Here is a 20,129-nt window from a genome sequence, read left to right as displayed (position 1 = left end):
TCTGCTCCCTTTATTTTACCACCTTCAGAACTTCAAAGAGAGTATTCTAGTCAACATTGTCAGAAGCTTATTCTAAGTCTACAAATGCTAGAAACATAGGTTTCACTTTCCGTAACCTATCTTCCAAGATAAGTTTTAGGGTCAGTACGGCTTCTACCAGGTTTTCCATTTATTTGTAAAAAATTCATGTTAGTATTTTGCAACCATGACTTATTAAACTGATAGTTTGCCAGTTTTCATACCTGTCAACACCTACTTTCTTTGGGATTGGAATTATTATATTCTTCTTGAAGCCTGAAGGTATTTCACCTGTCTCGTACATCTTGCTCATCAGATGGAAGAATTTTGTCATAGCTGTCTCTCCCAAGGCTGTCAGTAGTTCTAATGGAATGTTGTCTACTCCTGGGGCCTTGTTTCAACTTAGTTCTTTCAGTGCTCTGTCAAATTCTTCATTCAGTATCATATCTCCCATTTCATCTTCATCTACATCCTCTTCCACATCTTCATCTACATCCTCATCTTCATCTACATCCTCTTCCTCATCTTCATCTACATCCTCTTCCATTTCCATAATATTGCAGCCAAGTGCAGGGTGATTATAATTAAACATTCAAACCACTGTAGAAATAACACCACTGATCAGAACCATGTCAAATTGCAATGGAATATTATCATCGTAGGGGGAAAATGTATGGCAGAAGTAAAATAAATAGTTACAAAATGTAGCAACAGATGGCACTGTAAGCATCGTAATTTAATAGTGGTCGACTACAAATGTCAAATGAATAGTACAACAATGCCTAAAGTGTATGTCTGACATTAAGCAAAGTGTGCTATTCAGTGTGCATGGGTGTACAGGTTTGACACTGTTAGTTACGAAAGCCCATCCACCACCACCACGGAAGGTCATATCACATCGGATGGAAAAAATCAGTTTTTAATTGTCCTGAGGCCAAAAACCGTATCATCATTATTTTTCTGCTATATTAGCAGCTCCTTTACCTCTCTATTTTCTGTGATCCATTGCTTCCTTCTGAAGGCTGCTGTATGTTGTACCGTCCATCATATCATCCAGTATCTGAAATCTCTTCCTTCCTCGCTTCCTTTTCTCTTCTACATAACCTTCAAAAACTGTTTTTATCAGTTCGTCATTCTTTTGTAATACATGCCCAGTCCAATTTCTTTTTCTTCTTTTTATTACATCTAGTAACTGTCTTTTCTCTCCCACTCTTCTCAGTACCTCTTCATTGTTTACTCTGTCCATCCAACTTGTTCTTTCCATCCCCCGCCATGTCCACATCTCAAAAGCCTCCAGTCTTTCTCTGCCTTTCTTCCTCAAAGACCATGTTTCAGTGCCATACAGAAGAACACTCAATACAAAACATTTCAGAGTCTTTTTCTCAGTTCTCTGTCCAGACTGCTGCATAAAATGCTCCTTTGCTTATAAAAATGCCTCTTTTGCCATTACTATCCTTTTTTTAATTCTATGCTGAACTTACAGTCGGTGTCTGCCTTGCTTCCAAGAACTTAAAATTTTGCACCTGTTCTAATATTTCTCCACTCAGCATAATTTTTATTTCTTTATTTCCTTCGAGTGCCAATACTTTTTTTTTTCTTTATGTTCATTTTCATTCCATAATTTTTTCCGTTAGCTTCAATGGTGCCCACTAAATCCTGTAATTCTTTTTCCCCTGTGGCTAGAAGGACCATGTCGTCAGAAAACCTCAAACACCCTACTCTTCTTCCTCCAATTTCCTCTCCTTTGTCATCTAATGAGCATTGGTCAATCATAATTTCAAGTAGAGGTTGAAAAGGGTAGGTGATAAACAGCATTCTTCTCTTACACCTTTTCCTAGTCCAATCCAGTTTGTCCTTTCTCCTCTCTCTTTAACTGAGGCTTTCTGATTCAGATGTAATGAGTTTACAAGTCTTCTGGTTTTCCAGTCCACTCTCTTTTTCCTATTATAATCATCAGCTTGTCCCAAGCCACGTTGTCAAATGCCTTTTCTAGACTGATGAAGCACGTATAGAGGTCTCTTCCTTTTTCAATAAACCTTTCTCCCAATATTCGTAGGAGCCCTATTGCACCCCTGGTGCCTGCATTCCATCTAAAGCCAAACTACTGCTCGCCAAGATTCTCCTCCATTACTTTTTCAAGTCTCTTATTAACTGTTCTTAACATAACTTTGGCTGCATGTGAAATGAGGCTGATTGTCCCATGCTCACTGCATTCGTTGGTTCCTTGTTTTTTCAGTAATAGAAACATTACTGTTCTCAGAAAGTCCTCAGGCCATTCACCACTGTCATATATTTTATTACATAACCTCAATATTTCTCTTATTCCATCTTGGTTCAAGCATTTTAATATTTCTCCCGGTATCATACCTGTACCTACTGCTTTACCATTTTTCATTGCAGCTATGGCAGACTTTTTCCATTACGATGGTTGGTCCTTTCTTCATCACTTACACTGTTGAGTGATTCATGTTCCAGAGTTTCTGGTTTGCGATCTGTGTCATATCACTCTTTTAGATATTCTTCCCACCTCTGGAGGACATTGTCATGATCTTCATATACTACCTCTTCGTCTTTACTCAAAATTTCCTTAGTAGCACTTCCTGTTCTGTTTTGATCCCATGTCATAGTCTTTACTCTATGTAGAGTAAGTTGTATCTTTCCTTCCTGTCCAGTTCTTTAATTGCATCACATTCCTCTTTTATCTATTTTTTTCCTAGCCTGCTCTGTTTCTCTTCGCAGTTCATTATTTAACCTTCAGTACATCTTTCTTGCATCTTCAGTGTTCTTGTTTTTAAATTTTCTTCTCTCCTCCATCTTGGAAATCATTTCTTTTGTGACCCATGTATGTTTTGCTCTTTTCTCCTTTTACATATCCTATATTTTGCTGTCCTGCTTTAATGATTCCTTCTTTCAGCATATTCTAGTACTCGTTGGGTTTTTGTCTCGTAATGTTTTAGAAACTCAAGTGACAGCACTTCTGTAATTTGTTCTTTGTTGGATCTTATCTGCTCTAGATCCCACCTCTTGACCATGGTCGCCTTCTTCAGTTTTTTCATTCTTATTTCTATTTCTGTTACAAGTAAGTTGTGGTCACTATTAATATCTGCACCTGATAATGTGTGCACCTTCTTGATTCCATTCCTGTATCTTTCTTCTACCAGTATAAAATCGATTTGGTTTCTGTATTTATCCCCTAGTGATTTCCAAGTGTAGAGCCTCCTCTTGTGGTTCTTGAACCAAGCATTTCCCACTATCAGCTGCCTTTCCCTGCAGAAGTCAATTAGCCATTCACCTCTATCATTTCTCTTTCCAAGACCATGACTACCTACTGTGTTTCTGTCTTTCTCTTTTCCCACCATGCCGTTCCAGTCTCCCATTAATATTTTGCAGCATTTTTTATTTTTGTCCCTTATTGTCTCTATTACATTGTACGTTTCCTCTACAATTTGGTCAGCCTTTTCTGAAGTTGACATATACACCTGGACAATCAGTAAATGTTTTTGTGCTCCTTACAGCCTTAGACCAATAACATGGTCATTTGCACAGTCCACATATTCCACACATTTAGCTAATTCCTTTGTCCTAATCATCCCTATTTCTTTCATTCCCTTTACTTCTTCTCCTGTATAGTAGAATACATATTCATGTGACTGTAACTCTCCACATCCATTCCATCTTACCTCAGCAACTCGTGGTTTTCCAGTTTTCCTGCTTGTAGCAGAATTCTAACATTCCAGGTATCAATTCTCATTTTGATTTTTTGCCTCCTTTCAAGCTGGTCCCCCGTGCAGAGGTCCGAAGGGGGGACTGTTTTACCTCCAGATACCGATTTAACATGAGAGGAAGCGATTTTTGTGCATAAAATGGAGACTGCATTATGCAGGAAAGATAATTTGCAGTGGTATTCCATTGCCTTCCACAGTTGTGGAGGCCACCCCTAACTCAGGATACAGATGCCTTTCACAGCCACCCACTCTGGGTCAGACACTGGATGAGAAGTATAGGTTGGGAAATGAAAGAACCCTAGTCCTCAAAACATAATAATGTCAGGGTCAGAAAAGAACAAAAGTTGGCCGAGCATGGCCAGATAGGAAAGATAAAAGAAACTGCATAAAAAGCATCAATCACATTGGTTTTTAATTGTCAGAAGGCCAAAAACTGCATAAAAAGCATCAAGCAGCTCGGTTTCTAATTGTCATAAGGCCAAAAATGACCTTAAAAGCATAACTCACATTGGTTTTTAAGTGTCCTGAGGCCAAAAACTGCATAAGAATATGAAACTTCCTGGCGGATTAAAACTGTGTGCCGGACCGAGACTCGAACTCGGGACCTTTGCCTTTCGCGGGCAAGTGCTCTACCAACTGAGCTACCCAAGCACGACTCATGCCCCGTCCTCACAGCTTTACTTCTCCCAGTACCTCGTCTCCTACCTTCCAAACTTTACAGAAGCTCTCCTGCATAAGAATAATCAACCTCATCGGTTTTTAATTGTCCTGAGGCCAAAAACTGCAAAAAAGCATCAGTCAAATCAAATCAGATTATTAATTTCCGTGGCACTGGCGCAAAACATGTTCAATATGTTGTCCACCGTTTTCCGCAACAAGTTGAAATCAAGAAAGAGCATGTTCCACAACTAATCGAAGTGTTTCCAGGGTCACGTTCAGAAGGTGTTGCACAATGTGTACCTTCAGTGCAGCTAAGTTTGCATTCAGAACACTGAACACAACATCTTTCAGATAGCCCCACAGCTAGAAGTCACACAGATTAAGATGAGGTGATCGGGCAGCAGGGCTGCAGGGAAACGATGACTGATAATTCTAGCATTTCCGAAATGGTGCTTCGACAGCTGCTTAACTGGATTTGCAATGTGTGGAGGTGTGCCATCTTTCATAAAAATGATTCCATCCACACTGTTGGAGAGCTGGAATGATGTGGTTGTGCTAAAGACACTCATTCCACTTACCAGTGACGGTACAGGTAACAGGACTGGAAGCACCTGTATCTTCGAAAATATATGGCCCTATGATAAATGATGCCGCAAACCTGCACCACACAGTGACGTGTTCAGGATGAAGTGGTACTGGTTGATTCGCATGTGGATTTTCCGTTGCCCATATTCGTTAATTTTGTTTATTGGCATATCCTGTCAGATGGAAGTGGGCTTCATCTGTCCACAAAATCTTCCACGGCCAATCATTGTCAACTTCCATGTGAGCAAGAAATTCTGAAGCAAAGGTCTCTCTTGCAGGCAGGTCCACAGGAAGCAACTCGTGCTCATGGGTAATTTTGAATGGATAGCAAAGAAGGGTGTTTCGTAGGATTTTAAGCACCATTCTCAAGGAGATGTCCAATGTTTGGGCAATTCTCTGTGCACTACATGTTTGCACACTACCACTTGTCTCCTCCTGCATTGCTGTGGCCACTGCTTCCAATGATGTCAAATCAATTCTCTCCCTCCCTATACCAAGTTGCACACAAAATGAACCCGTCTTTTTGAATTTCTGAATGATTTTCTCCAGATACATGGCAGTCATCGGACCAACGCCTTTTTTCAAACCCTTCAGCGTCCGGAACTTCTGCAGTGTGACATGAGCACAGTCATCATTCTTGTAACACAGCTTTACAAGCATCATCATTCTTGTAAGACAGCTTTACAAGCAAAGTGCGATCCTGCATCGAGACAGTCATGGCGAACGTCACAGACGCGAAAGGAAGAAAAGCCGTGTACCTGGCGTGTTTATAACAACTTCAATGGGTCGTGCTCATAATAGACATTTTCATTTACATATTCTGACACATACACCACCATCTATTGATCAATTTTCACACTTTTTTTTCCTTCTGCCATACGTTTTTTCCCTTGTCCGATAGTATTCCATTGCAGTTTGACGTCATTCTGACCAGTAGTGTTATTTCTACTGCATTTTAAAAGTTTAACTTTAATTATAATCACCCTGTACATCGCCCTTGTATAGATCCTCTGAATACTCGTTCCATGTTTCTGCTTTCCCTTCTCTGTTTAGGATTGGTTTTCCATCTGAGCTTTTGATATTCATGGAGCTGGTTCTCTTTTCTCCGAAGGTCTCTTTAATTTTCCTGTAGGCAATATCTATCTTACCCCCTAGTGATATATGCTTCTACATCCTTCCATTTATCCTGCTTAGCCATTTTGCACTTCCTGTCAATCTCTTTTTTGAGATGTTTGTATTCCTTTTCACCTGCTTCATTTACTGCATTTTTATATTTTCTTCTTTCATCAATTAAATTCAATACCTCCTCTGTTACCCAAGGATTTCTACTGGCCCTAATCTTTTTACCTACTTGATCCTCTGCTGCCTTCAGTATTTCATCTCTCAAAGCTACCCATTCTTCTTCTTCTACTGTGTTTCTTTCCTCTGTTCTTGTCAATCGTTCCCTAATGTGCTCTCTGAAACTCTCTACAACCTCTGGTTCTTTCAGTTTATCCAGGTCCCATCTCCTTCTATCTTTTTGTGGTTGCTTCAGTTTTAATCTACAGTTCATAACCAATAAATTGAAGTCAGAGTCTACATCTGCCCCTGGAAATATCTTACAATTTAAAACCTGTTTCCTAAATATCTGTCTTACCATTATATAATCTATCTGAAACCTTCCAGTTTCTCCAGGCCTCTTCTGTGTATGCAACCTTCTTTCATGATTCTTAAACCAAGTGTTAGCTATGATTAAGTTGTGCTCTGTGCAAAATTCAGGCGGCTTTCTCTTTCATTCCTTACCCCCAGTCCATATTCACTTCCTACTTTTCCTTCTCTTCCTTTTCCTACAATCCAATTCCAGTCCCCCATGACTATTAAATTTTCATCTCCCTTAACTATCTGAATTATTTCTTTTATCACGTCATACATTTCTCCAATCTCTTCATCATCTGTGGAGCTATCTGGCATATAAACTTGTACTACTGTAGTAAGTGTGGTCTTTGTGTCCATCTTGGCTACAGTTATGCATTCACTATGCTTTTCATAGTAGCTTACCTGCCTTCCCCCCCCCCCCCTTTTTTTTTATTCACTATTAAACCTACTCCTGCATTACTGTTATTTGATTTTTTACTTACAACCCTGTATTCACCTACCCAGAAGTCTTGATCCTCCTGACAACGAACTTCACTAATTCCCTCTATATCTCATTTTAACCTATCCATTTCCCTTTTTAAATTTTCTGACCTACCTGTCCAATTAAGGGATCTGATATTCCACGCTCTGATCCGTAGAATGCCAGTTTTGTTTTTCCTGATAATGATGTCGTCCTGAATAGTCCTCAACATCCTCCTGAGTAGGCCCCACCCGGAGATCCAAATGGGGGCTATTTTACCCAAGAGGACACCATCATCATTTAACCATACAGTAAAACTGCATGCCCTTGGGAAAAATTATGGTTGTTGTTTCCCCTTGCTTTCAGCCATTGGCAGTACCACAACAACAAGACCGTTTTGGTTGATGTTACAAGGCCATATCAGTCAGTCATCCAGACTGTTTCCCTGCTGCTACTGCAAAGGCTGCTGCCCCTCTTCAGGAACCATACATGTGTCTGGCCTTTCAACAGATACCCATCTTTTGTGGTTGCACCTTTGGTACGGCTATCTGTATTCCTGAGGCACACAAGCCTCCCCACCAACAGCAAGTCCATGGTTCATAGGGGGGACCTGTTCCATACATCTGCCATTATCACCTATTGCACACCTGTCACAGGCATCTCTTATTTCATCAAAGTATGAAAGCAGTCGTGAGGTTTACGAATTAAACTGCAACCACTGTGCTGCTTTGTATGGGCATGACAACTAGCAAGCTATCTATCTGCATGAATGGCCATCACGGAACTGTGGCCAAGAGACAGTAGGATCCCCCAGTTACTGAACATGCTGCTAACATGATACGCTTCACTTCAAAGACTGCTTCACATCCTGTACAATCTGGATCCTTCCTACCAACACTAGCTTTTCTGAATTATGCAGGTGGAAACTCTCCCTTCATTCCTGTAACCGCCGTCCCGGTCTTCCATCTTCGTTAGTTGCTGTCTTCCCTCTCTCTACACCCTTCCCCTGCACCCACTCCAGCACTACAAATTCCACGAACACACCTAGTCTCTCTCTCTCTCTCTCTCTCTCTCTCCCCCCCTCCCTCTTTCTCTCCCCCCCCCCCTCCCCCCGCTCTCTAGCACAGCCACTTCACTTGACTCTGCAGCTAGCAGCCCATCGTGTCCCTGCATGCTCCTATAAGCAGAGACCGAGCGAGGTGGCGCAGTGGTTAGCACACTGGACTCGCATTCGGGAGGACGACGGTTCAATCCCGTCTCCGGCCATCCTGATTTAGGTTTTCCGTGATTTCCCTAAATCACTTCAGGCAAATGCCGGGATGGTTCCTTTGAAAGGGCACGGCCGATTTCCTTCCCCATCCTTCCCTCACCCGAGCTTGCGCTCCATCTCTAATGCCCTCGTTGTCGACGGGGTGTTAAACACTAACCACCACCAACATCCTATAAGCAGCCTTGCCCTGTTTCCTTCCCCACCACCCACTCTATGCCTCTTCCATACCCCCACCATGCACCTAAAATTCCTGCACATCAGACGCAGGCACAGTCCACAGTTGGGGCCCCAGAGGCTGGAGGTAGTAGTCATCTTTGTGTGTGTGTATGTGTGTGTGTGTGTGTGTGTGGGCACTCGCACACATTTTACTTCTGGAGGAGGGCTTTTTGTCTGAATGTTTAGCAGTCTTTTCATTGTGCCTGTCTGCAGGTCAGTGGCTCCTCTATGTGGTGAGTAGGAATCTAGTCTTTCCGTAATATTGTTGAATAGCACATCTGTCACTTTTAATCACTGTGTGGCTGTGTTGTCTGTAGTCTACAGAAAATGTCCACTCACCTTTAAGTGACTTCTCCTGCATGCAGGAACTCCTTTCCCGAAGCTACAAATAATGTTTGTAAACTGGAAAAATGGTTATAGAAACCAAATGCACTACACATGTTCAAATTACAGGTCTGTCTAACAACCGAATGAGAGAAAGTTGTTAATTGAAAACTCAGCTGTATTGTCATTCCTTTAACAAACATTTTAACTACCAGGTCCATACTAGGTGCAGCTTGAAGTAAGACATTCACACATAAAACACTATCACTCATGGGAGCCAATTTAAGGCTTCCTCCCTGACCTTTTACTGAAAGCACACATGAGTTATCTGTGGATGTTATGATTTGGCCAGTAAGCCACACAGGATTTGTTATTCACAGTTCACAGAGAAACTCCGCAATTTGCACAATCGTCAGTTGTGTTTGTCATGTAATACTTTCCAACACTCCACAGTCTTCTAAATCTCATGATTACTCAGTACTAAAACATTTTTGTATAGCAATTACAAACATGACTTACTGTCACAGAAGCCAAGAATCAAGAGTTCTTGCAGACCACAGATTGCACTAGTGCTAGACATAGTAAAGCACACGAAATTGCTGTTTTCTGACTGGGCACATCCAAATGTAACAACTCAGACTTCAATTATATTCTGTACCATCCCATATTTTCTGTTCTGATCCAATCACATTAGCAAAGCACTTTATATCAGTTCAATTTAGTAATATGATTCAAGTAAACTAATGAACTCAAATTAGTCCCCTCTTTACAAGTTTAAATTACTGAACTTTGTTTCTTGCTTTGTCAGTGCCTTGAACTGACTTCTTACAGTACACAAATTGCGCCATTGTATGTGACTCATCCACATGATACAGATCCATGTTCCCACACTACAACATAGTTACTTCTTAAAATTGCAAATATTCACAAGTCACATACATACATACCACTTTTATTCTTTCATTCGCTCAAATAAGAAAACAGGTACATTTGGCTTTATTTACCATAACACATAACATCAGCAACAATGAAAATCATTACATAAAAATTAATTATTTCACAGAAAACGGTTTTTTCTTGCTACTGAAAGTTGTCCATGTCCTTAAACTTTTTTGTTACTGATTTATGGAAGTTCTAAATATGGTGTTTTAAGTAATTTTGAACATATTTAAAAGTACTGCAGATATGAGGATGAAATTAACACAGTTACTACTGTTAACAGGATAAACTGCTGTACATTTAATTTATAATAATGAACTTGATATTTCATTGCCCGCAAGGTAGTGACACTTCGTGAAAGAAGCTGTAGGCTGGTACATGCCAGATATTCTGTTACAGTAAAGTCATGACTCATTGCCTGTATGATGCTACTTACTTGCGTAAGATTTCTATTGGGCTATGTCACAACTGTTGTTTTAACTGGAAGTGGCAGTTGACTGACACTACTTCGAACTTGTTAACAATAGCATATAAACGGCTCAAAAGTCAGATGTTGCTTTATCAGCAATTGTTGGTTGTGCTGATCCTGTGATTTGCAAACCATTTTTAATAAAGTGTCTTTTTACAAGTTGGTACTTACTCTGCAGTGTCGTGTTCTGAATATTGTTTGGCATCAAAATCGATGTATAAGAGTCCGTGCCTCAATTATGAGTATGAACTGCATCTCATCGCTTAAAACACCATATTCAGTGAAAGAAATTTCTACTACATAAGTGCAGAACAATAATTCTGGATGCTACAATAAATATGGCGTTATTTCCCCCTGCTTCAGAATGTAGTTGAGACACATTTAACATCAGCCAAAATTTTTGCCACTAGTATGAAAGGTCACAAACTCGGTGGTAATATCTGTTCCCAAGTGTTTGGAGCAGCCTGAATACAAAAGTCACTATTTGGACTGATAGTGTCTCCATGTTTCTGTTCCAGGAAAACATCTTGGTTGCTGTAGGCATTCTGACTTGCATGTAACCTCCTGGTTGGAGACAATTTTCTTCTAGGGGTCACCCATTTTTGGGTATTTTAACCATAATGCAACACACATATAAGAGTGCTAAATGATAATCAAAATTTATTCACAACCTGCATATATACTTGATAACTTGTGCCAAAGGAGAGACTGCTTGCATACCTGTACAAAAAAAAAAAACTGAAAGCTTGCTTCACAAGTCACAGAGACACAATGTGTCCTTCAAAGACTATACACCAAACTCAAAGCACGTCTACTCCCACAATCTTTTTTGGTTCTCTGTGTAGATATTAGTGTTCTACACAGAATAATATCCTTTACCACTATTGTCAGTGGTGCAATGTTCCCTGTAAGTGTGAGTTCAGATGTGATTCTGTTGCCTTGTAATTATCAATTTCTAGACTTGGAATCTTCTTGTGTTATGACCGCATTGGTGCAGGTTGATCAGACTTCATTGCCTTTGCAGTCTTGAGTACACTGGAATCGAAATACTTCAACATATGCATAATGTTCTCAAATAAATATGAAAGGTTCCTTCTGTAAAAAATCTCTGTATATTATTCTATAAGATATAACCACTTCTGTTCACACCCTTACAACGTGGGGAACATCACAAGACTGTATATGGGGCATTTAGTTACATCAGTCAATGAATGTTCTAAATGCTTCAGTTGTTTGCTTCAGTTGCCTTCCACATTGTTATCTGTGGCTCTTGTTCCAGGGCCAATGCATTTTTCCTAGCTGGGGCAATGATTTAAAGCGAGTGCACAAATACCCCACAGGTACTTTCATTAAGTTAATGTGATCTTCATCTCACCTCTAAGACACATCACCCCTCAAGATGACAGCACAACCATGCATAACGGTTGCACTTTCCTCGATATTAAATCATCATGTTGTTTTATAGTTCACAAGTGTCATACGTCATCAATATAGACAAAGGGTTAAACGTCACTCTTCTGGGATGATATTCCTTCTCATCCTGTATGGTAAGTCTCCCCTGACCCATGGTTCTGGGTGACTTCCCCAAAATCTACCCCTTTTTCCAGACCTCTCCAGTCCTTCTGCTTCACCCTTCTTCTTTTCCCTTCTGCCTGAAGAAGGAGCCAGTGGCTCCAAAAGTTTGCCAATCACAACATCCTTTTTTATGTGTGTGTTCTTCCATTGCTTGGTGAGTAGATTTTTTTATGCATCCAGTTAAATTACTTTTGAGATGATATGTAACACCATATTTTCCCTCCTCAGATGAATGATCTCACAACAAGTTCATAGGCTAACTGTTTCCATAATCAATAGTCTTGATTATTGGTTTGTTTTATCAGCTATCTAGATACGGCATTTCTCTTAATTCCAAATAAATCAATCATTTATAGGGATTCTATATATCCACCCAATGTTTTTCTAACGTAAGTTACATCCGAACTCAGTGTGTATCCCTTCTTTTATTTAATTTATATTTTAAGGTCATCAATTACCATAACTTTTTCTTCTCCAAGCAATTGCAGCATAGTTTACCTAATGCTCTCTTTTTAGCTAAGAATAAGATTATAATTCTTAAAACATGCATCTTCTTGGATAACATAATGAATTCTGCTTACAGTAACCTTCTATAATAACTTGTTATACCTTTTTGGTCTAAATAACCATACAGGTGGAGTTACATTTTGAGTACTGAAGAATCTTAAGTGCTTCTTGCTGTTGGTATACTGTGGTATTTTAAGACATGCTTTGGTGAAGATCAATGGTTGACAGCATTTGTAAGAGTGAGAATTTTGGTGTTATCACATAAAGGATATAAACCTATAGTAGCTGAACTCCAACCTCAAGATGAACTATGCTCCAAAGAACTGAATGACTGTTGAAGTCAAATGGTAATTCTAGAAGCAACCAAGAGTTTCCACTGTAATGTAGTGGAGTTAGGCTTGCTCTGTCATAGGGTGCTACACTTGGGTTGACTGTATTTCACACACTTTGTTGTGAAACTAAAATTGCCCGTACCTCTCTTAATCAAACGTCCTCCAGTGGATTGCTTGGGCCACCAGTTACACCTAACAGTAAACAGCCAAGAGAGCTTGCAGGATCAATAAAACTACTCCAATATTGGATGTTCTCCATTGACACTGCAAAAGCCAAACCAACTGTATAGCAACATTTGGTGAATAATCATTTACAGTTTGACACAATACCAGTTGTGCCAGCATATGTATTGCCTCATGCCATCTATCTCGAATTTTAAAAATTCCAAATGCCTTAGATTCAGCTGTGTGTTTTAGATTTGTGTGCCTGTCAGTGTTACTTCTGTTGCTCCCATGTAAGTGCTTGGTAAACAGAGGCTCTTCTTTGGTATAAAGTATTGTTGATGTTGTGTTCAAAGCTGATACGGATATACCTACTTTCTAACAATTTATTTTATGTGATCTGGCTTTTGACTAGCAGAGAATGTAGACAAAATCATTCAACATTAAGGTTATTTTAGTAACATTGGAAGTGTAATTATCATTGCGGTCATTTACTAAGTAGTGTGATATAGCAGTTAACATCCATGACATATATTCAGAAGATATGGTTTACAAATATCCATTTGAAAGTCCATTTCTAGGTTTTTTGTGATTTCCTCAACTCATTTAAAGTGAATTCTGGATAAAAAGTTAATGCTGGGTAGGATAGTTCTTTCAATTAAGTGTGGTTAGCTCAGTTGGTAAGAGCACTTCACACAAAAGCCCAGGGATTAGGTTTCGATTCCCACTCCAGCACACTGGTTTATTCTGTTGGGAAGTTTCAAAACTAAAATGTGTTTGATGGTGACAATCTGTGTAGATAATGACAACGTGAAGCAACACTTGAACTCATTACAGCAAAAATCCATCCTCTCAGAACTTGGAATTCTCAGAATATCTAAGAGTTTTATGGTAAAATGGCTGAATCTTCATTTGGCAAGAATGTTTTCCAAAATATTACCATAGGAGTCTTGAGCATAGAGCAGTGAAAACCATACTAAGACAATACTCAGGAACATTCTGAAAATTCACAGCTTATTACTGTAATAACACAAATATGAATAAAAATACTTTGATTGGAGGTGAGCATTTCATTGCTTGTTTGTGACTATTACATAAACAATTAAGAGAAAAAAGATATAATTGACTTATGAATTGTGCTATGTATTTAATTGTAATAGATCTTTCAAGAATGGATTTGAAAGAAGGGTTAGATTAAACAAAGTTTCTCCATCATTGTATTTGATGGTTAAGGATCAGACAGTGGGCTAAGCATGATCATGCAGCAACTGAGGATTATGAGCACTCAAGATGTCCAAACCAATGAGAATGGAGCAAAAGTTTACTATACTGTACTCAGTTACTGCTGATGAAAGTTACAGAGATCACTAACATTATAAAGATCTTCACTGACCACTTTCCCGCTACAGTTAGAAAGGACACCACTTTAAAGTATTTAGACTTGTTTAATGTAATCCACTGAATCCTCCAGTATTTCACAACAGCAGAAGAAATATGCAGCTCTCATTAGATGGAAAGGATCATTTGAAACAAAGGATGATGAAAGGAGAAAGTGCATCAAAGAAAGCAAAAATGTATCCACTGGGAGACAAAGTAATGGCCCTAATTTCTGTGATTCTTGAGCTTCAGAGCTTTCTGATAACTCCCTTAAGTGCATGCAGAACCATCATCCTCAAATATAAGAGTTCACTGCTGAGAGAACCGAGTAATTTATTGAGGCGTATCTTTCACATTTTGTGAAGGAGAAAGTTCTCTTTTGTCATGATAATGTGCTATCTCACATGTCTTAGACTGTTGTTACATTCTATGGGTTTCATTTTCTGTAGTTACTTTTTGTTCCAAAACATTAAAAATGTTTTTTGGATGAAGTCCCCCATTAGATGTTGTTGCTTAAGCTTATTTTGCACTAGAGGATTAAATAATATTTTAATTAAGAAGTTAGAAAACCATAAAACTAAATATATTCTATAAGGACACTATAATGGAAAAACAGCATCTATCCCTTAACAGAAGAACTATGGAACTTTTTATGTACCTGAAACCACAGCAGTGATGAAATTGACTGCAATGATAAAGCTATCCTTTTTCTATTTTTATGCAATGTTAATTGGATGGAAAAAATTTTGTTCATGAAAAGAACATTCAAAGTGAAGTCTCACATTAATTCCATATATAGTTATCATTTATATTTGCAAATAATTTCATTTTGGAGTAATGACATGATAGAAACTAAGACTGGGTTTTCTTAGTGGTCCTGAAAGCAAAAGATGCATTACCTTAAAATTGCTTCCATACATTTTCCACACACAGGTTTATTAGAAGTGTTATATGTCAGTTGTCTTATTCTTGCATTTTAACACTCTGGACTGCACTTCATCACAGAAATTTCTTACAGTGGTGCTTTTGACATTATTACTGTTTTAGGTATTGCTCTTCTTGATCAGTTCACTGTACTCACTCTAGGCTTATACTCTTACCTTCCAGTATTTTAACCATATGCAAAGATGTGAAAAAAATTATCTGCTGTCACACATTCCTTCAGCTTCCAAGGAATGGTGCCATGTGCTTCGTGACAATACATTTGAAAATGGTCGGATTCTCTGGTCAATTTACTCCTTAAAAAAGCAAACTTGTCTGTTTTGAATCTTTTGGATTTTTGTGCTTGATATCTAAGTTTAAAACTTTCCTAAAAAACCTCTAAAGCAAACAAATACTGATAACTGAGTAACAAAGTCCACCTCTAGCAGAATAAATTACATTATACTTAGTAAACATATTAAGTTAAAGACAGTGTCATGTGCAGAAATGCTGATTTTCAACACTTTGGCCACAAATGTCAGTACACAAGTATCTCAAATATGACAAAAGTTGTGGAAAATAAATTATTTCTAAAGGATCATAGAAAACAAATTTCTATCATTTTACGCTAAGACATTTTGACTTTTCCTGCCCAGTTAAGGGAATACAGAGAGTGCTAACCCATAACCAAGATGTAAAAAATACCAGGTTGCCACTTCCAGCAAATAAGATTAAACTCAGGTAAAATATTGAGGACCTGGGTGCACTACAAGGGTCAACAAAGCTGCAGAATTTCAGGGATAAGTGTAATGAATCCAGAAAAAAAATCTTTCAGAAAGAGCTTACAAATCTAAGAAAACAGATGTACAGGAATGAAATAGCTCTATCAGCCAACATAGCCAAGACTTCTTAGAATGTAATAAACCAGGAACTGAAACTGTAAACACTAGATGTGAAGGAAACACAGTTTAAGATCTAATAAAGTATGCAGTGTTTCAGTAAATATTTTATATTTGCAGCTGTCAATCCAGTTAATACCGCAAATGTGAGTGTTAGAGCAAAGCTCTGCCTCATGCAAGAGTCATCCTGTGAATTCCAAGAAATGAGTAAAAAGGAAATAGGCATGATAATAAATTACTTAAAGAGTAAGTACCCATCAGGTGGTGTAGTGTTGTGATTAAAGATGTAATTAAAATAATTACTCATCTGATTAACTATAGTATCAGAGAACACACTTTTATAAAATACAGTGAAGTGTAGCACAGTTAAACCAGTGCACAAAAAAGGATCCAAGGTAGAGGTTTCAAACTTTAGGCCCATAAGTTTTAATACGCATCTGCAGTACAGTATTTGAGGTTGTACTGCTGACACAACTTATTGACTACTTGTATTTCTCAAAAACTAAGTTACAAACAGAAACACAACATGGCTTCCTAAAGGATCACAACACTATCACAGCAATTACGGAGTTCCTTCATAAAGTGTGTGGTGGTATCTTTGATCAAGAGGAGTTTCTTCATAAAGAGTATGGTGGTGGCTTTCATCAATGAATGTAAACACATGGCATATTTCTAGACCCTGTTAAAGCCTACAATTTGGTAAACCATTATTTACTCTTAAGTAAACTTGAGGCATACAATGTACACGCCATACCCACGTAACTGCTGACTACATACCTAGCTAATCGTAAGCAACGTACAAAGCTGTGTTACAAAGTAATGAGGTCATAAACTTCCAGTCCAGATGAGAAACATCATAAACTTCCAGTCCAGATGAGAAACAGTCACACAAGCTGTATCCAGGGCTCACTTCTGGGTATTTCCCCCTTCCTAGTGTAAATAATTTATATAGAGCCACCTCTCAACTCCCAATTGCTAAGCTACTTAGACGATGCCTCACAACTATTTGTTGGCAAACAAAATGATGAGCTAACATTGGCAGCAAATTTGAGGGACTAGGTCAAATAACTACTTATTTCCATGATCAGGGTTTGAAGATTAATGTCGGTAAATCTCAATTAATTGACTTTTAAACTCACAAATTCACACTAAACTTCTGTCACTAACATAGGCAAAATTGAAGCAATAGAAACAGATGAATATCGATTTCTAGATATATACCTAGATGGAAATCTACAATAGATAAACAATATCAGTTTTATATGTAATAGAACCCCCCATGAACCATGGACCTTGCCGTTGGTGGGGAGGTTTGTGTGCCTCAGCGATACAGATGGCCGTACCGTAGGTGCAACCACAACGAAGGGGTATCTGTTGAGAGGCCAGACAAACATGTGGTTCGTGAAGTGGGGCAGCAGCCTTTTCAGTAGTTGCAGGGGCAACAGTCTGGATGATTGACTGATCTGGCCTTGTAACATTAACCAAAACGGCCTTGCTGTGCTGGTACTGCGAACGGCTGAAAGCAAGGGGAAACTACAGCCGTAATTTTTCCCGAGGACATGCAGCTTTACTGTATGATTAAATGATGATGACGTCTTCTTGGGTAAAATATTCCGGAGGTAAAATAGTCCCCCATTCGGATCTCCGGGCGGGGACTACTCAAGAGGACGTCGTTATCAGGAGAAAGAAAACTGGCGTTCTACGGATCGGAGCGTGGAATGTCAGATCCCTTAATCGGGCAGGTAGGTTAGAAAATTTAAAAAGGGAAATGGATAGGTTAAAGTTAGATATAGTGGGAATTAGTGAAGTTCGGTTGCAGGAGGAACAAGACTTTTGGTCAGGTGAATACAGGATTATAAATACAAAATCAAATAGGGGTAATGCAGGAGTAGGTTTAATAATGAATAAAAAAATAGGAGTGCGGGTTAGCTACTACAAACAGCATAGTGAACGCATTATTGTGGCCAAGTTAGACACAAAGCCCATGCCTACTACAGTAGTACAAGTTTATATGCCAACTAGCTCTGCAGATGATGAAGAAATAGATGAAATGTATGACGAGATAAAAGAAATTATTCAGGTAGTGAAGGGAGACAAAAATTTAATAGTCATGGGTGACTGGAATTCGTCAGTAGGAAAAGGGAGAGAAGGAAACATAGCAGGAGAATATGGTTTGGGGGGAAGAAATGAAAGAGGAAGCCGCCTTGTAGAATTTTGCACAGAGCATGACTTAATCATAGCTAACACTTGGTTCAAGAATCATAAAAGAAGGTTGTATACCTGGAAGAATCCTGGAGATACTAAAAGGTATCAGATAGATTATATAATGGTAAGACAGAGATTTAGGAACCAGGTTTTAAATTGTAGGACATTTCCAGGGGCAGATGTGGATTCTGACCACAATCTATTGGTTATGAACTGCAGATTGAAACTGAAGAAACTGCAAAGAGGTGGGAATTTAAGGAGTTGGGACCTGGATAAACTGAAAGAACCAGAGGTTGTACAGAGTTTCAGGGAGAGCATAAGGGAACAATTGACAGGAATGGGGGAAAGAAATACAGTAGAAGATGAATGGGTAGCTCTGAGGGATGAAGTAGTGAAGGCAGCAGAGGATCAAGTAGGTAAAAAGACGAGAGTTAATAGAAATCCTTGGGTAACAGAAGAAATATTGAATTTAATTGATGAAAGGAGAAAATATAAAAATGCAGTAAATGAAGCAGGCAAAAAGGAATACAAACGTCTAAATTAAAGAGACCTTTGGAGAGAAGAGAACCACTTGTATGAATATCAAGAACTCAGATGGAAACCCAGTTCTAAGCAAAGAAGGGAAGGCAGAAAGGTGGAAGGAGTATATAGAGGGTTTATACAAGGGCGATGTGCTTGACAATATTATGGAAATGGAAGAGGATGTAGATGAAGACGAAATGGGAGATAAGATACTGCGTGAAGAGTTTGACAGAGCACTGAAAGACCTGAGTCGAAACAAGGCCCCGGGAGTAGACAACATTCCATTGGAACTACTGATGGCCTTGGGAGAGCCAGTCATGACAAACCTCTACCATCTGGTGAGCAAGATGTATGAGACAGGCGAAATACCCTCAGACGTCAAGAAGAATATAATAATTCCAATCCCAAAGAAAGCAGGTGTTGACAGATGTGAAAATTACCGAACTATCAGTTTAATAAGTCACAGCTGCAAAATACTAACGCGAATTCTTTACAGACGAATGAAAAAACTGGTAGAAGCGGACCTCGGGGAAGATCAGTTTGGATTCCGTAGAAATGTTGGAACACGTGAGGCAATACTAACCTTACGACTTATCTTAGAAGAAAGATTAAGAAAAGGCAAACCTATGTTTCTAGCATTTGTAGACTTAGAGAAAGCTTTTGACAATGTTAACTGGAATACTCTCTTTCAAATTCTGAAGGTGACAGGGGTAAAATACAGGGAGCGAAAGGCTATTTACAATTTGTACAGAAACCAGATGGCAGTTATAAGAGTTGAGGGACATGAAAGGGAAGCAGTGGTTGGGAAGGGAGTGAGACAGGGTTGTAGCCTCTCCCCGATGTTATTCAATCTATATATTGAGCAAGCAGTAAAGGAAACAAAAGAAAAATTCGGAGTAGGTATTAAAATTCATGGAGAAGAAATAAAAACTTTGAGGTTCGCCAATGACATTGTAATTCTGTCAGAGACAGCAAAGGACTTGGAAGAGCAGTTGAACGGAATGGACAGTGTCTTGAAAGGAGGATATAAGATGAACGTCAACAAAAGCAAAACGAGGATAATGGAATGTAGTCAAATTAGGTCGGGTGATGCTGAGGGAATTAGATTAGGAAATGAGACACTTAAAGTAGTAAAGGAGTTTTGTTATTTAGGGAGTAAAATAACTAATGATGGTTGAAGTAGAGAGGATATAAAATGTAGACTGGCAATGCCAAGGAAAGCGTTTCTGAAGAAGAGAAATTTGTTAACATCGAATATAGACTTAACTGTCAGGAAGTCGTTTCTGAAAGTATTTGTATGGAGTGTAGCCATGTACGGAAGGGAAACA

At 38.9% G+C, this 20,129-nt stretch overlaps 1 protein-coding gene across 7 annotated transcripts in view; it reads left to right on the top strand.

The window, feature by feature from the left end:
• LOC126235855 (probable glutamate--tRNA ligase, mitochondrial) overlaps window positions 1-20,129 on the top strand; it is a 353,293-nt gene that overhangs the window by 133,721 nt on the left and 199,443 nt on the right. The gene's annotated exons all lie outside the window — the stretch shown is intronic.

This window comes from Schistocerca nitens, chromosome 2 (genome assembly GCF_023898315.1).
Source record: "Schistocerca nitens isolate TAMUIC-IGC-003100 chromosome 2, iqSchNite1.1, whole genome shotgun sequence".
Taxonomy (NCBI): Eukaryota; Metazoa; Arthropoda; class Insecta; order Orthoptera; family Acrididae; genus Schistocerca; species Schistocerca nitens.
This window is presented reverse-complemented; position numbering and strand designations above follow the sequence as displayed.